Consider the following 8,559-nt stretch of genomic DNA (forward strand, 5'->3'; position numbering starts at 1 on the left):
AAGGCGAGGACGTGTAGTCCTCTCAACGGTGAGGGTAACTAGTACCCAAGATGAGGGCGTGTAGCCCTCTCAAGGCGAGGACGTGTAGTCCTCTGATGGTGAGGGCGTGCAGCCCTCTGATGGTGAGGACGTGTAGTCCTCTCAAGGCGAGGACGTGTAGTCCTCTCAACGGTGAGGGTAACTAGTACCCAAGGTGAGGGCGTGTAGCCCTCTCAAGGCGAGGACATGTATTCCTCTAGAGGTGAGGGCGTGCAGCCCTCTGATGGTGAGGACGTGTAGTCCTCTCAAGGCGAGGACGTGTAGTCCTCTCAACGGTGAGGGTAACTAGTACCCAAGGTGAGGGCGTGTAGCCCTCTCAAGGCGAGGACATGTATTCCTCTAGAGGTGAGGGCGTGCAGCCCTCTGATGGTGAGGACGTGTAGTCCTCTCAAGGCGAGGACGTGTAGTCCTCTCAACGGTGAGGGTAACTAGTACCCAAGGTGAGGGCGTGTAGCCCTCTCAAGGCGAGGACATGTAGTCCTCTAGAGGTGAGGGCGTGCAGCCCTCTGATGGTGAGGACGTGTAGTCCTCTCAAGGCGAGGACGTGTAGTCCTCTCAACGGTGAGGGTAACTAGTACCCAAGATGAGGGCGTGTAGCCCTCTCAAGGCGAGGACGTGTAGTCCTCTGATGGTGAGGGCGTGCAGCCCTCTGATGGTGAGGACGTGTAGTCCTCTCAAGGCGAGGACGTGTAGTCCTCTCAGCGGTGAGGGTAACTAGTACCCAAGATGAGGGCGTGTAGCCCTCTCAAGGCGAGGACGTGTAGTCCTCTGATGGTGAGGACGCGTAGTCCTCTCAAGGCGAGGACGTGTAGTCCTCTAAAGGTGATAGGTACAAGTACCCAAGGGTCCACCCTTATGAGAAAGCAGGAGATCGACTCATCGAGAGGGCCGGTCATCCCAAATCCACAAGATTTGAACATTAGATGTAGGAAATCTATGCAGTTAACATGATTTTTAGGGATGCAGATGCATGCAACCTTTGTCGTGAAATTTGGTAAATGCGGACTTCATATGAAACAATGCAATGTAATGTAAAGTTTGTACAATGTTCATGTCATTCTTTCCTTGTTTTGTGATTTTGATTTTGATTTAATTTTTTTGGAAAACACAGATTGACTGTCTTTTTGAAAGAGGTGATAATTCATGCGACCTTATCCTATCGTTTTTGCAAATCTCTCCGGGAACTCCCTCAGAGTGTGTGTTCTGTTTGATTTAGTCACTTGACCATTTTGGAGTGACGGCAATGGAGTCGTTTGATGCTTGATCAATCCATTGAAATCCTAGGGTTTGTCCCCCCCCTTTTTTTTTGTTAAAAACATCGATGGGTGAGAACTTTTGATCGGCCCCTATGTTCACTTGAGGCTCATGCACGGTGCCCCTCATTGCCCCAGTGTAAGGCTTTGAGGTACCAATCGTTGTCTTTCGTCATGACCTTGTAGCTGGGAACCTATTAAGTGAGAACTTCTAATCTGCCCCTAGGTTCGTTTGAGGTTTATGCATGGGGCCTTTCGTTGCCCCAGTGTAGGGCTTAGAGGTACCAATTGTTGTCTTGTTTTCACAACCTCGTAGTAAGGAAGAATGAAAGAAGCAATTGAAAGAATTTTCCAAGGACGAGAAATAGTTGAAGGATTTTTTTTTCAGTTGATGGATTAAGTCAAATGACTCCTATGTAGAAGCAAGATATTTTGATGTTTCGATGATGCCAAAGGATCAAGTGCTTCCAAGTTTTATTCAAGACAAGAATCCAAGAAAATCAAGATATATGATCAAGTTGATCTCTAGAACCTTAGGAAGAAGTTTCCAAATTGAAGAAGCAAAAGGTTTGACCAAGGAATTCTATCCTTTCAAATTGAGATTTGCTCTCTGGTAATCGATTACCAGCAGTTTGAAAATGTTTTAATTCAAATTTTTAAAACCTGTAATCGATTACATAAGTCTTGTAATTGATTACTAGAGGGGATTTTCAGAAAATAATTTCCAAGAGACATATCTATTCAAATGTTTTATGAATGGCCATTCAAATGTTTTAAAGAGAGTTTTCATTGCCCAAACAGTTTTATCCTCTCGAAAGATCAAGAGTTTTTCTGAACTGAAATGTCTTATCCTCTCGAAAAGATTCCTTGGTCAACCACTTGCTTATTCAATAAGGAATTTTTGATTGATCTTCATTTTACAATCTACCTCTTTTACGAGAGACCTCTTCTTCTCTTCTTCTTATTTCTGAAAAGGGATTAAGAGACTGTGGGTCTCTTGTTGTAGGGGATTCTTGAACACAAGGGAAGGGTTGTCCCTATGTGCATTGTTAATTCGAAAAGAGAGATTGATAGTTCAATTGGGGAATAGTCTTTGCATCTTAATTCAACCCCCCTTTTTCTTAAGGTAACTGAGGCCATTTGTCCAACATCCTATTCTTGATAACTCACTTCTCTCTAAAAAGACAAAATGAGGTCACATGAACGTCTATATTTTTACTTGAAAACACAGTCAATCAAATGCCTTTTTATTTTTTATTTTGAAACTTATTTTTTATTTTGAAACTTATTTGTTTTGAACTTTGCTCGTTGTTTTACGGCACCCCCACCAACGTGCAAGATGAGTAATCTCTGATTGAACGGTCTTGGAAGTCAACACTCAGGAGCGCAGGTTGCTTGAGCAAACAGACCAATGGCTTACACCCACATTCCGGTGAAAGTTGAATAAGCAAACATGCGTTTGTGAGAGGATGAGGGACAAAGATATCAACTTTATCCATTTCATTTAACATTGTAGCTGTGGTTTACAATAATGGCATAAACCTTGGAAACCCTGATGAGTCATTAGGGACACCTAACAACAGCTTTCAAAATTGCCCCATGTGTGGCATCTCTTGTCAATGTCAGGATTTACACACGATTCTCCTCAAATTTCAGCCAGCATCAATTAGACCTCGCACCCTACACTTCAGAGCCCTACAATGCTCAATGGAACGCCCCGGGGCTTCTCCGTGACAAGCACACGTTGCGTTCGAGTCGTATTCTCGGAGAAATGGAGGTTAATGAACCTTGGCTAGGGTTATGGCTACCATTGAATTATCAAGTAGATATGGGAGCAAGTCAGCATAGGACACTGGAATTGGGGTGAACCCTACAGGCTTTTTGCTGCAAAATTCCTTTTTGTTGGTGTTTTTGTGTTTTTTTTTTTGGTTTGTGCTACAGGTGGTCTTCGTCATTGGAAGTGCGGTAGACAGACTTTGTGGTTAATTTAGGGATGGCCTTTGTGGATAACTGGGTGGTGGGTAAGGAGGAGGTTTGTTATTGGCTGAGTAATGACATTGTTGGGTTGGTGGGAAACTTGGCCGTATAGGAATGGCAGTCACAACATGGGTTTCTCCCTCTTTCTCACCCTCTTCATTTGCCCCAGTTTTCTCAGTCGTCCTAGTAGGATGATCAAATTTGCCTCTTTTCGGACCCACATCGATCCTTTCACTGGCGAAGACCAAATCCGCAAAGCTTTGAGGGTGCGTAGCCCACCATCTTTTCATAGTAGAGTACCGATAATGTGTCTACCATCACGATTATCGTCTCCCTTTCCATTATTGGGGGTACCACCTGGGCCGCCAGATCCCTCCATCTTTTGGGCGTGTTCTTTGAAAGACCCATCCCCCTTTTTGCACATGTTCTGTAGTTGCATCCTATCCGGAACCATATCAAAATTGTACCGATACTGCCTAACACAGGCAACCATTAGGTCCTTCCAAGAATGGACTCGGGAAGGTTCCAAGTTAGTGTACCAGGTAACAGCTACCCCAGTAAGACTTTCTTGGAAGGAATGTATTGGCAATTCATCATCTTTTGCGTATTCCCCCCATCTTCTGACAATACATCTTTAGATGGTTCTTGGGACAAGTAGTCCCCTTGTACTTGCCAAAGTCCGGCACCTTGAACTTGGGAATGACCATGTTTGGGTATTAGGAACAACTCTTCTAGGTTAGCAAATGCATAATCTTCACCTCCTTCAATGGCCCTGAGCCTTTCCTCTAGATGATCCAACTTTCCCATTCCTGCCATAGTCATGAGGGTTTTTAACCGCTGTGGAATGCAAGAGGTGCAGTTGTGGGTGATACTGAGGGCCCTCCAAAGGGTTTTGTAGGGGTATACCACCAACTGCTTTCCCTTCAGTGGTATATCCGAGCCAAGGCTCGAAGTCGGCTAGATTGTGATGGGGAATTTCATTGGTCTCTTCCACGGTTTAAGAGACATGTGCATGATCAGTTTGGGGTTGCTGGCTTTCAATGGGTATAGGAGTGGAGTTATTGACATTCTTATTGGGAGTGTACGCCACATTGGGTGGCGTATAGTTGAGAGGCAAGCCATATGACGGGAAGGCGTGCTCATTTTGAATTTGCACATCATGGGGGCCGCCCATACTTCCTAAATCTTTGCCTACCATATTTGAGGTCGGATGATTCATTTGCTTGAAGCCGGATGGGGACGTCGGGTTCACCTTAGCAACAATGCTGGTAGTGGCAACTGCAACCGCATTGGCTTCCATTATCTTCTTCACGCTCATCATGGCCTCCATCATTGTGGCCATTTTCTCTTTAATGGCCTCCATGTCGGCCTTCATCTTCTCTTGTATCTCCTCTACTTCACCCATTACTCTAGCTCTAGCACGAGTTCGGTAAGGGCGTCGTAAAGCGTGTCCCTTTCTTTTTTATAACAATGATTAAGTTCATTTTATTTTATTTTTCAAGGAAAGAATGCAACGAGCAATGCAACCAATGAAAAGCATGGATGCATGCGAATGATGTGCAGTTGAAGTATTGCGAATTTTTACGCAAGATATGGGGTTGAATCAATTTAGATTTTCAACATGGTCCATGACATCTTTGTCAAGGTGAAACTGGAAGTAACAAGGACATCAATAATCCTAAATATGTTTGGCAGTAGACGAAGCAGTGATGTGACTCGATTCATCTTTTGCCCCAATTTTGCAAGACGGTTACTTCCATATTTCAACTTGACTTGATGAACCTTTTTGTAAAAGCGTGAGCTTGGTTCAACCCTATAATCCAAGGAATGGCAATTCTGATCGCCAATACTTCAACAACATCTCATAGGGATGAATGACTCGGGCATACTTTAAGCTTATGCACGGAAAATGTAATTATGAAATTGAGATGCCCGAAGAAACACCATTTCCTAGTTAACCATGCATTAGGTACCATGTTCAATTATTTTGTTTTTAAGTGAAACGGGTTTATGATCCCAACATGGTTGGCTCGTGGTGCCTAACACATGAAACTAAGAATGTAGTGTGAAGTTTCACGCTTCCCCCTTTTTTTGTTTTTGTTTTGTAGAGGAAAACGCAAGGATGAGCAAACATGAAAACAAATGGTATGCAATTTTGCAGATCAAAAAGTTTGTTGAACGCATATGCATGATGATGCCATGACTCATGCAGAATGTGAGGCTGGAATATGATAACGGACAAATGCAGGATATGTCCATTATGATGTTATGAAGAGATGCTTATGCGATGCATGATATGAATGCATTTTAGGGACACGAGAGCCCGGAAAATTATCTCTTCTTACTTGCGCATTTGGGGGCGCAGTGCCCCATGTGTACAGTTAAGAAGGTGATATGGACCTTCCGGCTTCCCGTGACAAAGGACGAGACCAACATACAATGCATGCTAGAGATAAAATGCGGGAGTGACTTGATTCGCACTGATTTTTGGAGTAAAAATGTGGGATAAACTCATTTTATTCAAAAGGTTATAACTAGTCAAGATCTGAGCGACAATACAAACTTCCTAGCGGTTTCTAATCATATGGTCCATTAAGTCTATCATATGCTGACAATAGCTGAGAAGTTCGTGGATCTCCTCGGGGGCGGAGTAGGTGTCCGCCACTGCTTTGGCCTTGGCTAGCAATGGGGGAAGTTCTTGACTCCTGTTCAAAGTAAGAGCAAATCGGTCCATCCATATTGTTGCCTCTTGGTGCAATGAATCAATTACCCTTTCCCTTGCTTCCCTTTCTGCTGATATCTTGGCGTACTCATCCTCTAGCCTTTGCTCGTGAGTCTCCGCTAGATTTAGCTTCTCTTTGCACTTATCGATGATGGCCCACATATTCCCTTCAGTCTCGCTTAACTGTTGGGACAAATTTCTTTTCGACCTAAGGCAAACCTTTAGCTCGTCCTTCAAGATCATGCCTTTGACCCGTGATGATTCCTTTCACCTCTTCGGAGCTTGAGCTCACTATTGCTGCCCTATAAAGCCCCTCAAAACTTGTTTTGGTCGTGTTCTTCCTTTCGGGCCTTCTTGGTTTCTCATTCCAAGGCTTCATCGGTGGCCATATTAACGTCCCTTAGTTCATCATACTCTCTTCAGACTTTGATGGCTATGGACTTGAACTTCTCTTTGACTACCCGGGCTCTTTCAAGCTTTGCCTTTAGCGCTTGCACCTCATCACTTTCTTCCGAAGCTTTAACCTCATTGTCTCTCACAGTCTTTAGATTTGGGAGCCAATCCAATCCTTGTGTCCGGACTCTCAGCCACTTATGATAGCCACCGATGATCCCATTACTGCTTCCCCTAAGCTCTCTGTCCTTTCTTCATGCCGTATCCCATGCCTTGCGAACTCCTTGGAGTACCTTTGCATTGTGGTCACTGAAACCTCGTGCGATGAAAGGCGTGATGCTTTCGTCTGATGGCACTCCTCTCATGGGACATCCTTCGCATGAAGATAGAATCCTGATTCTTCCTTCCTTCTAGCGAGGGAACCATTTAACAGGCGCCCCTCCATGCTAGCCAAGAGTTGGTCCCAATTCGTCTTTCTTTTTCGACGCACGAGCGGTGACCTTGTAGCAGATAGACGGGCCTACCTTCTTAGAGAAAAAGGTGTGAAACCAGCCCCACATAGAGAGCTGGAGTACATCAAACAATCCTTGCATTGCTTTCTTCACATCTTCGGTCGAAGGTGTCATATAGGTCGGCTAGCATAGCGACAACCAGACTTTCCTTGTGGTTATGATAGGCGAGAAAAACGTCGATCGCTTCCAGGTCCACCAACCCATCCACATTTGGAAAGAGGACTCCCTCGAAAATCAACAGTGTGAGAATATCTATGAATGGGGTCCACTCGCCTTTATCTGCCAAGATTCTTGCTTTTACCTCCAAATATTTTCTCGGTATTCCGACCACCCCATTTTCAACTTGCCTTTGGCGGTCTAATTCCTACGCCGAGATTTGGACTTTTTTAGAAATTCTGGCCAATGAGGGGTAGAACCCTGAGAAGAGGTATGGTTTCCTTCCCCCTAGAGGACATCCTAGGATCTCTTCAAATTCTTCCACCATTGGTGATAGCTGGAAGTCCCCAAAGATGAAGCACCTCAACGGCTGACCATAATACTGGGCGAGGGAGGCAATTGGTTCCATGGAGACTTCTACCCTAGCTAGGTCCCAAATGCTTACCATAGGCTTTGCGGAAGGCTTGCCGTTGAAGTTGACCCATTAATTGCCCCAACTTTCGTAAACTGGTGACCTCTAAGCTCTTGATTTTGACTTGATAGAACCTCTTTTTAAGCGAAGGCTTTTGACTTGATCCCATGTTTTACTAAAGTGAAATAAAATCTAGTGCGAAACAAAACTCCTACATCTATCATGGGTGGAATGGATGAATGCATGAAGAAATGCATATGACACAGATGCAATTTACGAATACGGGAGCCCGAGAAATTGTTTCCTTCTTGGATACAACGTTTGGGCAGCATGGCACCCAACGTATGTTTTTTAAGAAGGCGACACGGACCCTCCGTCGGTTTGCTAAAGTGAGGGGATCAAAGACGAAACCCACGCATGATGCATATGCGAAAGGCACAACACGGGGATGTACATAGTACGACAATATTCACAAACAAATATAAGCAAAAGGGTATATGATAATTATGCATGGCAGTGTGAAAAATGGCACGCAGCGTGTTTGCTCCGTGCCCCTATTTAAAGGACCTATAAGGGAGAGAGCTAACTAGGCTTTTAGTGATAACCCCCAAGGTAGTCATATCTCTCTTGATGGTTTCTAGAGGTATCATCCCCTTCGAAGAACATACTGCAGCAGTAGGGACTACTAGCAACAATATGTTTTCAAAGAGAAAAACTCTAGATGAGGGTTCACTGTAATCAAGCAAGTCGGAGACCTAGCATGATCACAGATTCACCTCCACTCCTTATGTTCCCATGAACCCGGGTATAGGGCCCTTTTTCACTCACAGTGTGTGCAAATAGTGTTAGTGTTTGTGTGCATCAAATGAATAAATATTTACCTCATGCATACATTCTAAAACTCACTAAAAGCAACAAATAGTTTATATACACAAGAACATAAAACAAATAAAGGGAAACCAACAAAGGAGAAAGTCATGATAAAACATTGCACAAGATTAAATGGCCTAACTCTCTAAAAAACAGTCCCCAGTGGAGTCGCCAACTGTCGCAACCTACCCTTCGGCGGGAGGGCGACGCGTGACTTGCGGGATG

The sequence above is a fragment of the Glycine soja genome, chromosome 9 (assembly GCF_004193775.1).
Source record: "Glycine soja cultivar W05 chromosome 9, ASM419377v2, whole genome shotgun sequence".
NCBI lineage: Eukaryota > Viridiplantae > Streptophyta > Magnoliopsida > Fabales > Fabaceae > Glycine > Glycine soja.